General features: G+C 42.2%; 1 long non-coding RNA gene across 1 annotated transcript; it reads left to right on the top strand.

Moving 5' to 3' along the window:
* The first annotated feature begins 11,679 nt into the window (after window positions 1–11,679).
* LOC311112225 lies at window positions 11,680–12,998 on the top strand. Its single transcript, XR_014610850.1, has 4 exons — window positions 11,680–11,856; window positions 12,365–12,484; window positions 12,680–12,775; window positions 12,932–12,998. It is a non-coding gene; the product is annotated as an uncharacterized lncRNA (long non-coding RNA).
* Window positions 12,999–13,267: the final 269 nt, after the last annotated feature.

Raw genomic sequence — 13,267 nt, 5'->3', positions numbered from 1 at the left:
AAGAAATACACCACACCACTCACATAAGAATACAAGTAAAATGTATGAGCTTTTATCTGAGGATCAATTGTAAATTAAGTTGGACCTGTTTCATTTAGCACAAGTGAAACCAAACTCTTATCTGTGCTCCATCCAGTTCAGTAGAAACACATTTGTTTCCATCAACAAAGGATAAATGCTTATTGCCTCATTACTCACATGGCTGCTGATGTGACCTTTCCCAGGGATTTGTACAATACACCTTTGGGCGATAACAAAACAAGGGAAAGAGGACGGGATGGTGCACCACTATCCATGCTATGGAGGTCATTGCAATGAACTGCTGCCCTGTGATACAGTCATTAGGTAAAATGTCCCTAATCACACAACTCGTCAGGAGGATGCTATGTTTTCAGAGGCCAATGGAGGTAGAGGACTCAATCAAACGTCACATAGCCCAGCTAACCAACCTTAGTTAGGAACATGCAGAATATTTTTGTACATTTTTATTTCACCTTTATTTAACCAGGTAAGCCAGTTGAGAACAAGTTCTCATTTACAACTGCAAACTGGCCAAGATAAAGCAAAGCAGTGCGATAAAAACAACAACAGAGTTACATATGGGGTAAAACAAAACATAAAGTCAAAAATACAACAGAAAATATATATACAGTGTGTGCAAATGTGGCAAGTTATGGAGGTAAGGCAATAAATAGGCTATAGTGCAAAATAATTACAATTAGTATTAACACTGGAATGATAGATGTGCAAGAGATGATGTGCAAATAGAGATGAACGGCCCATCTCTCCAGTGGTAGCTGAGTCTCTTCAGAGATTTGACGTAGGTTACTCACTCCAAACTGTCCCTTTTAATTTTTACATCACGGTTGTATTTTAACTGCAATCAGCAATTCTCACGTTTATATGTCGTTTTTTTATTTAGCTTATTTAGTAAATATTTTCTTAACACTTATTTTCTTAAAACATAATTGTTTGTTCAGGGCTTGTGAGCAAGCATTTCACGGTAAGGTCAACACCTGTTGTATTCGGTGCATTTGACAAATACAATTAATAGATTTTATTTTATTTGTTTATGTCCTTTCCCAGTTTGCCCCACCACCGCAGAAAAATAAGCCACTGAAGGATCTAACACAGCGACATAAAAAACCCCAGAAAGACATAGAAACTTCAGTTCCACAGCCCATACCTACTCCACCTCCTCCCTGCCTATCGGATTATTTCCCTTCACCTACACCACAGAGATGCCAAAGGGCCCAGGATTTCTTCAATTCACCTCCACCACAGGGATGCCAATGGCCAAAGGATTTCTTCAATTCACCTCCACCACAGGGATGCCAAAGGGCACAGGATTTCTTCAATTCACCTCCACCACAGGGATGCCAAAGGGCCCAGGATTTCTTCAATTCACCTCTGCCAAAGGGCCCAGGATTTCTTCAATTCACCTCCACCACAGGGTTGCCAAAGGGCCCAGAATGTCTTCCATTCACCTCCACCACAGGGTTTCCAAAGGGCCAAGGATTTCTTCGATTCACCTCCACCACAGGGTTTCCAAAGAGCCCAAAATGGAGTTAACCCATATTCAATGAAAGCAGGTGATTATGCTTTAGCTAGCTCACATTTCACAGAGAGAGAGAGAGATAGAGAGAGAGAGAGAGAGAGAGAGAGAGAGAATTGTCAGCTAGTCATATACCTTATATCCTCCTGAGACCCATCCCATTGACTTATGCCACTGTAGTGGACATTTGAGTTTCATCCCTCTTCTTGGAATATTTTGTGCAAGTCTCTTAATTCCTGATGTACTGTACAGAGGACATCCTGGGCTTTTCAGTGATATGTCATTTGATTGGCTGGGAGGCCGGGAACCTCCTCTATTTTTCCTTTCAAAATGGACGGCATAGGAACAAGCACATTTAATGGAAAGATGAGAGGTAAGTCAAATATTGTTTGTCTCTGGTTTTGTTACTATGATAATCATATATTTTCTTGTTCATGAAGGTGTTAGGAATCATATATTTAGTTCTGATAGCAACTAAATTATGTATCTTTTGAAAGATTTGCCATTTTATGAATGTCAATTATAGTGGACATCAGGACTATCTTCATGTAAATAATGACTCCACATTGTCGTAGGAAACAGAACTGAAGCAGAAAGAATTCTTTACCGAATAGATTTGGAGTTGTCAGATGATGAGAGAGATGAGGATAAGTTTCAACCAGTGATACAAAACGGTGATGAAGAAGAGGAAGACAATGCAGAAGGCCTCTGTGGGCCTCCTGTGGGCCAGGAGTAACATGTATGTTTGATGCAGTTCCACAATTTTAAATTCAGCTGCATTGAGTATTTAAACTGTTATTACTTATCATTTATTATTCTTTTTTCCTTCATATCAGATTTGCACCTGTGTTACCTGGGCTTCCTGTGTGTCAAGATGACCCTACAACACGTGCAGACTGGAGTCCAATTGAATACTTTTCACAGTACATTGACAACAAGGTCTTTGAAGATTTGGCAACATACACAAATCAAAGAGAGCTGCAAATCAAAGGAGTGTGCATGAACACCACGCCACAATAAATAAAAATCTTCTTGGGCATTTCAGTCCACATGGCCTGCCTTGGCTATCCCAGAATTAAAATGTTTTGGGCCAACAAAATGGTCTGATGCTTGATTTTGAAGTCTACCAAGGGAAGAATACCTTTACAGTCCAAAGGTTAGGAGTTGGAGCTGCAGCAGTTCTACGCATGGTTGAATCTGTTCCAACAGGAAGCCACATATTCTTTGACAGGTACTTCACAACCATAGATCTATTGGATTCATTGCTGGCAAAGGGCCTTCCTGCAACTGGAACTATAATGAAGAACCGTGTCCCAAAGCTGTGCCAGCTGCCAGTAGACAAACAGTTGAAAAAAGAGGGGAGAGGAACATCAGTGTCAGTGGCCAGAAAGAGTCCTGAGCTGGCCATCACAAAATGGTTCGACAACAAACCAGTGCTCATGGCATCCACTGTACATGGGAAAGACCCAGAAGACATCTGTACCAGATGGTCCCAGAAAGAAAAGCACCTGGTCCAGGTTAAAAGACCAGCAGTAATTAAGCAGTATAATGATAACATGGGTGGCGTAGATCTTTGTGATCGCATGCTTAGCTTCTATCGCATGTCAAGCAGGACCAAGAAGTGGACATCGCGCGTGATCAGTCACTTCTTTGATGTTGCCATCACCAACTCCTGGATACAATACCAGTCTGACACCAAAGCTCTGCACAGACCATCCAAGAACACACATCAGTACCTGGACTTCAAACTACTCCTAGCTGAGGAGCTGTTGGAGAGTCCGGAACTGGAAAACAGCTGTGAAGAGAGTGAGGATGAGTATGAGCCACCATCTAAAATGAGGATCCCACAACCAGAGCCATCTGTGCGCAGACTAGGAGCCATGCACATGCCTGAGATGATGGATACCAAGCATGCTGAAAGATGCAGAAATAAGGGCTGCAAGAGCAAGACGTACATGAGATGTACCAAATGCAAGATGTTCCTCTGCATTACCAAAAAGAGAAATTGCTTCCAGGACTTTCACCACTAACAAAGAAAATACTAAGAACAAAATGAAGAGTGAAGGAAAAAGCTAGATTGGATTCAGTTTGACAGAAGGAAAAAATCCAAAATAAATCTGTTACACATTAGTTATATGTTCATTGTTCAAATAACACTGAAAGGATTCAAGGGGACCAATCAAAGGATATGGACATAACAAAGTGTTAAGCTTTAATAGTAAAGCTATCCTTGCGAAATGTAAGGAAAATGATTCAAGAATGATTAATGTGTGTTGTATAATCAAAATGTCTGTATTCTTGGATAATAATCAATCTACAGCCCAAAATGTATGTATTCTTAGTTCATAAAAACTCTGTAATCTGTAAGAACTCTGTAAAAATGTGGAAATTGTAGGATGCTTTTTTTTAACCCTAAACAGTTATTGAATCACAAAAAATATGATTAGGAAAAACAATATTTTCCTTGGTTCTCAGGAGGATAGAATGACCTCACCACCTGGGTGGTCTTAACCAATCATAGCACAGTATGATATGACAGTATAATTCATCCAATTACAATTCAGTATGCTGACACATATGAATATTACAGTCAGCTAGTCATATACCTTATATAACACTGATTTCCATTCGTAACAGGTGCTCCAATTAGCAAATATTCAGGTTATCCAGGTACAACTACCAAAGCTGGGCCTGGAATATCAGACACTGCCCTGGCTCACATGCTCAGACCTCTCTCACCGATGTGTGTGCCGGAAGGTAAGTGACCTTTTGGATAGTAAATATCCTCTCTACTCTTGTAACAAGCCTGATTGGGCTGGTGAGCAAAATAATGTCCACCATTGACTACTCTATATCCTAACAGGGTTCAGACTTCAATTAATGTTTTTTTTCTCTAGCACATGGTTTACATTTAGTTAACAATTGATTAAGACTCTCCTGAATTGTGTTCAGATGATGGTGAATGGGACTCTGGTTGGGATCACATGTCCACCCCTGGGACTTCTACATGTGTTGACTCTTCCCCTGGACATTTTAAGGCTTTTTTAGGTACTACATGATTTAATCCAGCTCACCTTTTTGCCACAACAATCCAAATTAATGAAGTCGTATTTTTGTAGTTGAAGGATCATTCTCTGTAGTTTGAACTCGAGGTAAGTAACCATTTAAACTGCACCAACTGCATCAACATAACAGACAAACAATGATTCAGCATACTGTTACTTTTAGAACAAATATTTCTCAGCAACTCAGCTTTTCACTGTAGCAATGACATCTCAACATATCAAACAAATACCATACCAAAGCATTTCAAGTTAACTTTCAATAACAAGTTTACAGTCTGGAACTCTTTTAGGGCAGCGATCCGCCTACACCCTTTGACATTTCACAGGTCTAGGACAGCTCTAGGCTTGACCTCTCTTCCTGACCTTGTGTGATATGAAGCTGAGCATGCTTCTGTGTCAGTCAACAGTTCTTGTGGTGTTGCAGGTGAGTATGGTGTATGTTGTGTTGTGTCTGTGTTTAGTCCACCCCGTTCTCTTTCAGGGGAACAGTTGATCTCGTCAGTGTGTTGTTCTTTTGTGTTCAGTAGGTGACGACGATTGCGACGGTACACCGCTCCTTCTGCGGTGCGAACGAGATATGAACGTTCAGTGTCAGCTGGTTGGATGACGACTGCTGGCTTCCAGTAGCCATGCTCCTGGATTCTAACTGACTCTCCGTCGTTCAGTGGTGGCAGTGGTCTGGCTGACCTGTCGTAGTATCGCTTTTGCTGTTGTTGTCTCTGTGCACGTTTTGCATGCACTTCCTTGTAGCTGACGACCTCAGGTTGCAGCTGCTGGTTGGTGCTGGGAAGGATTGAGCGAAGTCTGCGGCTCATCAACAGCTGGGCTGGTGATTTGAAGTTGTCAACTGGAGTGTTGCGGTATTCAAGGAGACTGAGGTAGGGGTCTCTCTTGTCTGCTTTTGCTTTGTCCATGAGTGATTTAGCGATCTGCACAGATTTTTCAGCAAGGCCATTACTTTGAGGGTAATGTGGGCTTGTGGTGACGTGTGTGAACTCCCATGCTTTTGTGAAGGATTCAAACTCATTTGATTTGTAACAGGGCCTATTGTCAGATATTAAAGTCTCTACAATGCCATGCCTGGCAAAGGCTGCTTTCAGCTTGTGTATCACAGCTGCAGATGTGGTGCTGTGAAGCTTGTCGAGTTCGAAGTATCTGCTGTAGTAGTCCACTGTTATAATGTAGTCCTCGTTGTTCCACGTGAACAGATCGGTTGCCACGACCTGCCAGGGTCGGTCTGGGATACGGTGAGGTAACATTGGCTCTTTGGTGTTTGAGGGGCGTCGTTCAAGACAGGTGGGGCATTTACCAACCATGTCCTCTATTTGTTTGCACATTCCGGGCCAAAACAAAATGTCCCATGCCCTCTGTTTGCACTTTTCCATGCCCATGTGTCCAGCATGGATCTTTGTCATAATCTCTTCTCTGAGACTGGTAGGAATGATGATTTTCTCTCCTTTGAAAATTATTCCGTTGATCTGTGATAGTTCGTCACGATGGTTCCAGAACTCTGAGACGCTCTGAGGGCATTTTCTCCTCTCCTCAGGCCATCCTGACTGTATGACTTTCCTCAGCTGTGTGAGTTGTGTGTCTTTTTCTGTTTCTGCTCGGATCTCCTTCAGTTTTGTGTCACTAACTGGTAAGTTGCTGTACACAGTGTGCACCTGCATGTCCATGCCTTCACTGAGGCTGCTGTCCTTGTAGGTAAGAAAGTTCCTGGAGAGTGTGTCTGCGACAGGGATGTCTTTGCCTGGACGGTGAGTGATTGTGAAGTCGTATTTTTGTAGTTGAAGGATCATTCTCTGTAGCCTTGGCGGGGCTGCGGCTAACGGTTTCCTCATGATTGACTCGAGGGGCTTGTGGTCTGATTCCACAATGACTTGTCGTCCATAGACATACTGATGGAAACGCTTACATCCGAACAGAATGGCGTACAGCTCCTTTTCGATTTGAGCGTAGTTGATTTCACAGTCTGTGAGAGATTTGGAAGCGTAGCCGATGGGTTTTCCTTCTTGCAGTAGCACTGCCCCAGTCCATACTTTGACGCGTCCACCTGGAGTCTGAGCTCTTTGTTGGGGTCGTAGTAGGCAAGGATTGGTCCTGGTTCTCTCGTGATCAAGTCTTTCACTTTCTGGAAAGCGATGTCGTGTTGGTTGTCCCAGAGGAACTCACTGGACTGCTTTAGCAGCTGACGCAGGGGTGCATTAGCATTGGAGAGGCTGGGTGCGAACTTGGCTATCACCAACCAAAGAAGGTCTTCAACAGAACCTTAACATTCTAGAGCAATATTGCAATAATTGGGCCCTGGCAGTAAATTTCAAAAAAACTAAAATCATGATTTTCCAAAAAAAAAAACAGATGTCAGAAACACAAATATAAATTCACCCTGAACAACACCATAATTGAACACACTAAAAATTACACATACCTTGGTCTGACCATATCTGCATCGGGAAACTTTAATATGGCAGTGAATGCACTCAAAGAAAAAGCCCGCAGAGCATTGTATGCAATAAAAATGAAATTATTCAAAATCAATATCCCAATTAGAATTTGGACCAAAATATTTGACAGTGTAATCCTACCAATAGCTCTTTACGGAAGTGAGGTTTGGGGGCCACTCAATAAACTGGACTTTAAAATATGGGACAAACATCCAATTGAAGCCCTACATGCAGAATTCTGTCGGAATATTCTTCAAGTCCAGAGAAATACACCAACTAATGCATGTAGGGCAGAATTGGGCCGCTTTCCAGTAGTAATAAAAATACAGAAAAGATCATTAAAATTTTGGCTACATCTAAATTCAAGTCCAAATTCAAGTCTGCAATTTAAAGCACTTCAAACCCAAGAGCTGAGCCCAGAAACGAGCCCTCTCAGTCAGCTGGTGTTGGACCTAACCAACCAAGCTGACACCAGCACTGCTTCAAAAGAAAGAATTCAAATAAACAAATTCATGAACCAATCAAAGGACTCATATTTACAACATTGGAAAAACAAAACAAAATCCCAAAGCCGACTAAATTGCTATCTGACCCTAAACAGAGAATATGAATTGGCTGATTATCTCTACTCTGTCAGAGATACGAAGCAGAGACAGATCCTTACCAAGTACAGGCTGAGTGACCACCAATTGGCAATAGAAACCGGCAGACATAAAAAGACATGGCTACCCAAAGAGGAGCGTGTATGTGGTCACTGCACGACAGGGGAGGTAGAAACAGAAATGCACTTTCTCCTTTACTGTGATAAATATTCCTCACAAAGACATTCATTATTCACAGAAATGACTAGATTTGTTCCAAATTTTAACTTATTAAACCCAGAGGAAAAACTAAAAATACTCATGGGCGAAGGAGCTATGGCTCCTCTTGCAGCCAAATATGTATTTGCCTGCCATAGCCTGAGGGACACTGAATAATAACATCTGCATAGTAAATAGTAACGTACTTAATATTGTTATTTAGTTATAAGTTAGTTATAGTTTCATTTTCCATATTTAGATTTGTATATTTATTATATTTATACTATTGACTGTTACCATTTTATTGTTGTTATTTATTTATTATTATTTACTACCATTTTTATTATTATTTGTTATTATTTATTTTTATTTTTTTTACAATGTATATTGTATACATTGTTGCTTTGGCAATATTGACGCAATGTTTTTCATGCCAATAAAGCAGCTTGAATTGAAAAATTGAATTGAATTGAGAGAGAGAGAGAGAGAGAGAGTTGTCAGCTAGTCATATACCTTATATAACACTGATTTCCATTCGTAACAGGTGCTCCAATTAGCAAATATTCAGGTTATCCAGGTACAAATACCAAAGCTGGGCCTGGAATATCAGACACTGCCCTGGCTCACATGCTCAGACCTCTCTCACCGATGTGTGTGCCGGAAGGTAAGTGACCTTTTGGATAGTAAATATCCTCTCTACTCTTGTAACAAGCCTGATTGGGCTGGTGAGCAAAATAATGTCCACCATTGACTACTCTATATCCTAACAGGGTTCAGACTTCAATTAATGTTTTTTTTCTCTAGCACATGGTTTACATTTAGTTAACAATTGATTAAGACTCTCCTGAATTGTGTTCAGATGATGGTGAATGGGACTCTGGTTGGGATCACATGTCCACCCCTGGGACTTCTACATGTGTTGACTCTTCCCCTGGACATTTTAAGGCTTTTTTAGGTACTACATGATTTAATCCAGCTCACCTTTTTGCCACAACAATCCAAATTAATCTATTTTAGTCAATGTAATTCTGAGGTTGATGTCTTGTTTTGTATGCTTTGTACGTGAAGTCGTATTTTTGTAGTTGAAGGATCATTCTCTGTAGTTTGAACTCGAGGTAAGTAACCATTTAAACTGCACCAACTGCATCAACATAACAGACAAACAATGATTCAGCATACTGTTACTTTTAGAATAAATATTTCTCAGCAACTCAGCTTTTCACTGTAGCAATGACATCTCAACATATCAAACAAATACCATACCAAAACATTTCAAGTTAACTTTCAATAACAAGTTTACAGTCTGGAACTCTTTTAGGGCAGCGATCCGCCTACACCCTTTGACATTTCACAGGTCTAGGACAGCTCTAGGCTTGACCTCTCTTCCTGACCTTGTGTGATATGAAGCTGAGCATGCTTCTGTGTCAGTCAACAGTTCTTGTGGTGTTGCAGGTGAGTATGGTGTATGTTGTGTTGTGTCTGTGTTTAGTCCACCCCGTTCTCTTTCAGGGGAACAGTTCATCTCGTCAGTGTGTTGTTCTTTTGTGTTCAGTAGGTGACGACGATTGCGGCGGTACACCGCTCCTTCTGCGGTGCGAACGAGATATGAACGTTCAGTGTCAGCTGGTTGGATGACGTCTTTGCCTGGACGGTGAGTGATTGTGAAGTCGTATTTTTGTAGTTGAAGGATCATTCTCTGTAGCCTTGGCGGGGCTGCGGCTAACGGTTTCCTCATGACTGACTCGAGGGGCTTGTGGTCTGATTCCACAATGACTTGTCGTCCATAGACATACTGATGGAAACGCTTACATCCGAACAGAATGGCGTACAGCTCCTTTTCGATTTGAGCGTAGTTGATTTCACAGTCTGTGAGAGATTTGGAAGCGTAGCCGATGGGTTTTCCTTCTTGCAGTAGCACTGCCCCTAGTCCATACTTTGACGCGTCCACCTGGAGTCTGAGCTCTTTGTTGGGGTCGTAGTAGGCAAGGATTGGTCCTGGTTCTCTCGTGATCAAGTCTTTCACTTTCTGGAAAGCGATGTCGTGTTGGTTGTCCCAGAGGAACTCACTGGACTGCTTTAGCAGCTGACGCAGGGGTGCATTAGCATTGGAGAGGCTGGGTGCGAACTTGGCTAAGTAGTTGACCATGCCAAGCACTGTTTCCAGCTCTGCGCGGTTCTTTGGTGGCTCCATTTCCTTTATGGCTGAGATCTTCTGCGGATCTGGCTTGATTCCATTCGCTGTGAGAAGATGTCCGAAGTAGCTGACCTCTGTAGCGCCGACTGTGCTCTTCTCGGGGTTGAGCCGGACTCCTCTCTCGCAGGACCTTTGCAGCATCGCGTTGAGGTTTCTGTCGTGTTCCTCTTTGGTTCGACCATAGACAAGGATATCGTCCACAATTGCCACGACTCCGTCGAGGCCTTCGTACACCTCGTCGATCTTTCGCTGAAACTCGTCTTGGGCTGAGATAATCCCAAAAGGCAAGCGACGGAACCTGTAGCATCCAAACGGTGTGTTGAACGTTGTGAGCTTAGATGACTCTTCTGTGAGCTTGATAGCCCAGTAGCCTGATCTGGCGTCCATGACACTGAAGTAGCGTGCGCCCGCTAGCTTGTGTGTGATGCCATCTAGCGTCGGTAAGGGGTAATGGGTGCGTTTGATAGCCTTGTTCAAGTCTCTTGGGTCGAGACATACTCTGAGCTTGCCTGTGCGTGGTTTCTCCACCACCACTAACGCGTTGACCCAATCCGTCGGTTCTGTAACCTTGGTGACGATGTCAGATTGCTCCATGCTCTCCAACTCTTTCTTCAGACGGGCGCGGAGAGCAAGTGGAATCTTTCTCGGTGGGTAGACCACAGGGGTTGCGTCTGGGTCAAGGTGAATGGTACATTCTCCTGGGAATAGTCCTATTCCTGTAAAAACATCAGCAAACTCCTCCATGACATTCTCTATCTCTACTGGTGCTGTCACTGATAAAACTAGCTTGATAAGGTCCATGTCTAAACATGCTTTAAGACCTAGCACTGCAGGTGCTCGAGTGTCAACAACATAAAAGTCCAACATCATGTCCCTTTCCTTGTATTTGCATTTGAGAGTGCATGTGCCTTTTACTGGGAGCTGTTCACCACCATAACCAGTCAGTCTGTGCGTGGTGGGCTGTAGCTCACACTCAGATGTCAAGCTTCTGTACTTACTCAGAGGAATAATGTTTACTTGTGCACCAGTGTCTAGTTTGAATTTTAGCTCTGTGCCTTGTCTTCCTATCTCAATGTCAGCAAAGGCTTGCTCTGTCTCTGATATCTGACTTTTCTGTGTCACTGAATCAATAAACAGTTCATCAGCATTTGACTCTTTGATTGACATTTCATCTTCACTCACTGTATGTACTGTTTTTCCACGGTAAACTCTGCACACTTTTGCAAAGTGATTCCATTTTCCACATTTAGTACACTGTTTGCCTTTAGCTGGGCAATTCCCCTGATGCACTTTGTATCCACAATATCCACATGTTTTGGGGCGTTTGGAGTCTGTGTCGCTCTGTTTTGGAATTCTGTCTGTCTCCGTTCTGAAACATGCTCTCTGGGCACTGGAGGTGTGCTTTGATGTCTGCCTGACTGCGTGCACTGCTTGTTCACGTGATGCGCTCGTGCTGCCGCCTGAAATGGTTTTCATCTGAACCTGTGCTAGCTCGTGAGATCTGGCTATGTCGATAGCTTTGTCCAGCGTTAACTCTGATCCAACATTCAAAAGTTTCTCTCTCACTCGCGGTGAGTGTATTCCAAATACAATACGGTCCCTGATTATCTCATCCTTGTTTGCATAATCACAGTCTTTCACAAGCAGACGCAGCTCAGTGACAAACTGTTCAAACGATTCGCTAGCGCCTTGTACTTTCTCATGGAATTTGTACCTAGCGAAAATTGTATTGGTCTTTGGCACAACATATGCTTCAAAACGATCGTAGTATGTTTTCAGTACCTTTGATTCAGCCTCGGTAAGTGTCCATGTGTTGTAAATGTCTCTCCCCTTTTCACCGATCCAGAGGAGCAGGTAGCTGCACTTTTCCTCTTCTCCTCTTTCCTTCAGAGGACCCGTGAACATCAGCTCCACATGCTGTTTGAACTTACGCCATGCATCGGGGTAGATTTGTAGACCCCCAATCCATTCGAGGTGAAGGAACTCCAGCAAAATCCATCTTTTAGTCCTTTTACTCTTGACACCATGTCATGTTTTGTATGCTTTGTACAAAATAATAAAATGCAGGACGACAGGATATTTATAAACGTAGCTCTTTATTAACTAGCTATAACTGGCATGTCCATGTGTCTCTGGCCATTATCATCTTTAGAATGACCTCACCACCTGGGTGGTCTTAACCAATCATAGCACAGTATGATATGACAGTATAATGCATCCAATTACAATTCAGTATGCTGACACATATGAATATTACAGTCAGCTAGTCATATACCTTACATAACACTGATTTCCATTCGTAACAGGTGCTCCAATTAGCAAATATTCAGGTTATCCAGGTACAACTACCAAAGCTGGGCCTGGAATATCAGACACTGCCCTGGCTCACATGCTCAGACCTCTCTCACCGATGTGTGTGCCGGAAGGTAAGTGACCTTTTGGATAGTAAATATCCTCTCTACTCTTGTAACAAGCATGATTGGGCTGGTGAGCAAAATAATGTCCACCATTGACTACTCTATATCCTAACGGGGTTCAGACTTCAATTAATGTTTTTTTTCTCTAGCACATGGTTTACATTTAGTTAACAATTGATTAAGACTCTCCTGAATTGTGTTCAGATGATGGTGAATGGGACTCTGGTTGGGATCACATGTCCACCCCTGGGACTTCTACATGTGTTGACTCTTCCCCTGGACATTTTAAGGCTTTTTTAGGTACTACATGATTTAATCCAGCTCACCTTTTTGCCACAACAATCCAAATTAATCTATTTTAGTCAATGTAATTCTGAGGTTGATATAAGTGCACCTTTTCAACAGTAAAGTATGTTTGTGGTAAGGGATGTCACTAATTTTCTCTTTCTCACATAGGCTATTTTGCCAGAAAAAAAGGATGCAGTGGAGCATAGCATACTTAGAAAAAATAAATAAACTCAAGCATCTTGTGCTTATAATACTTCTTATAAAATCCAATGAGACAAAGTTTTGTTATGCCTGTTATTTATTCATTGTAACTACAGTAGATGTTAAACCAGCGCTCCCACACTATCAGTCCATTGGATACCAAAGATACCAAAATTATGTGTGAATCCGTAGCCAGTTTAAATGTTTGTATTTCTGTGATATTGGTAGGTTTTTCTAAGAGGAATAAAGCCACACAAATAAGGTGATGGACATCCCATATCAATATTACATTGCCCACATAAT

This window comes from Coregonus lavaretus (assembly GCF_964263955.1).
Source record: "Coregonus lavaretus genome assembly, chromosome: 38".
Lineage (NCBI taxonomy): Eukaryota > Metazoa > Chordata > Actinopteri > Salmoniformes > Salmonidae > Coregonus > Coregonus lavaretus.
The sequence above is the reverse complement of the archived record's forward strand: the minus strand, read 5'-3'. Positions and strand labels throughout refer to the sequence as shown.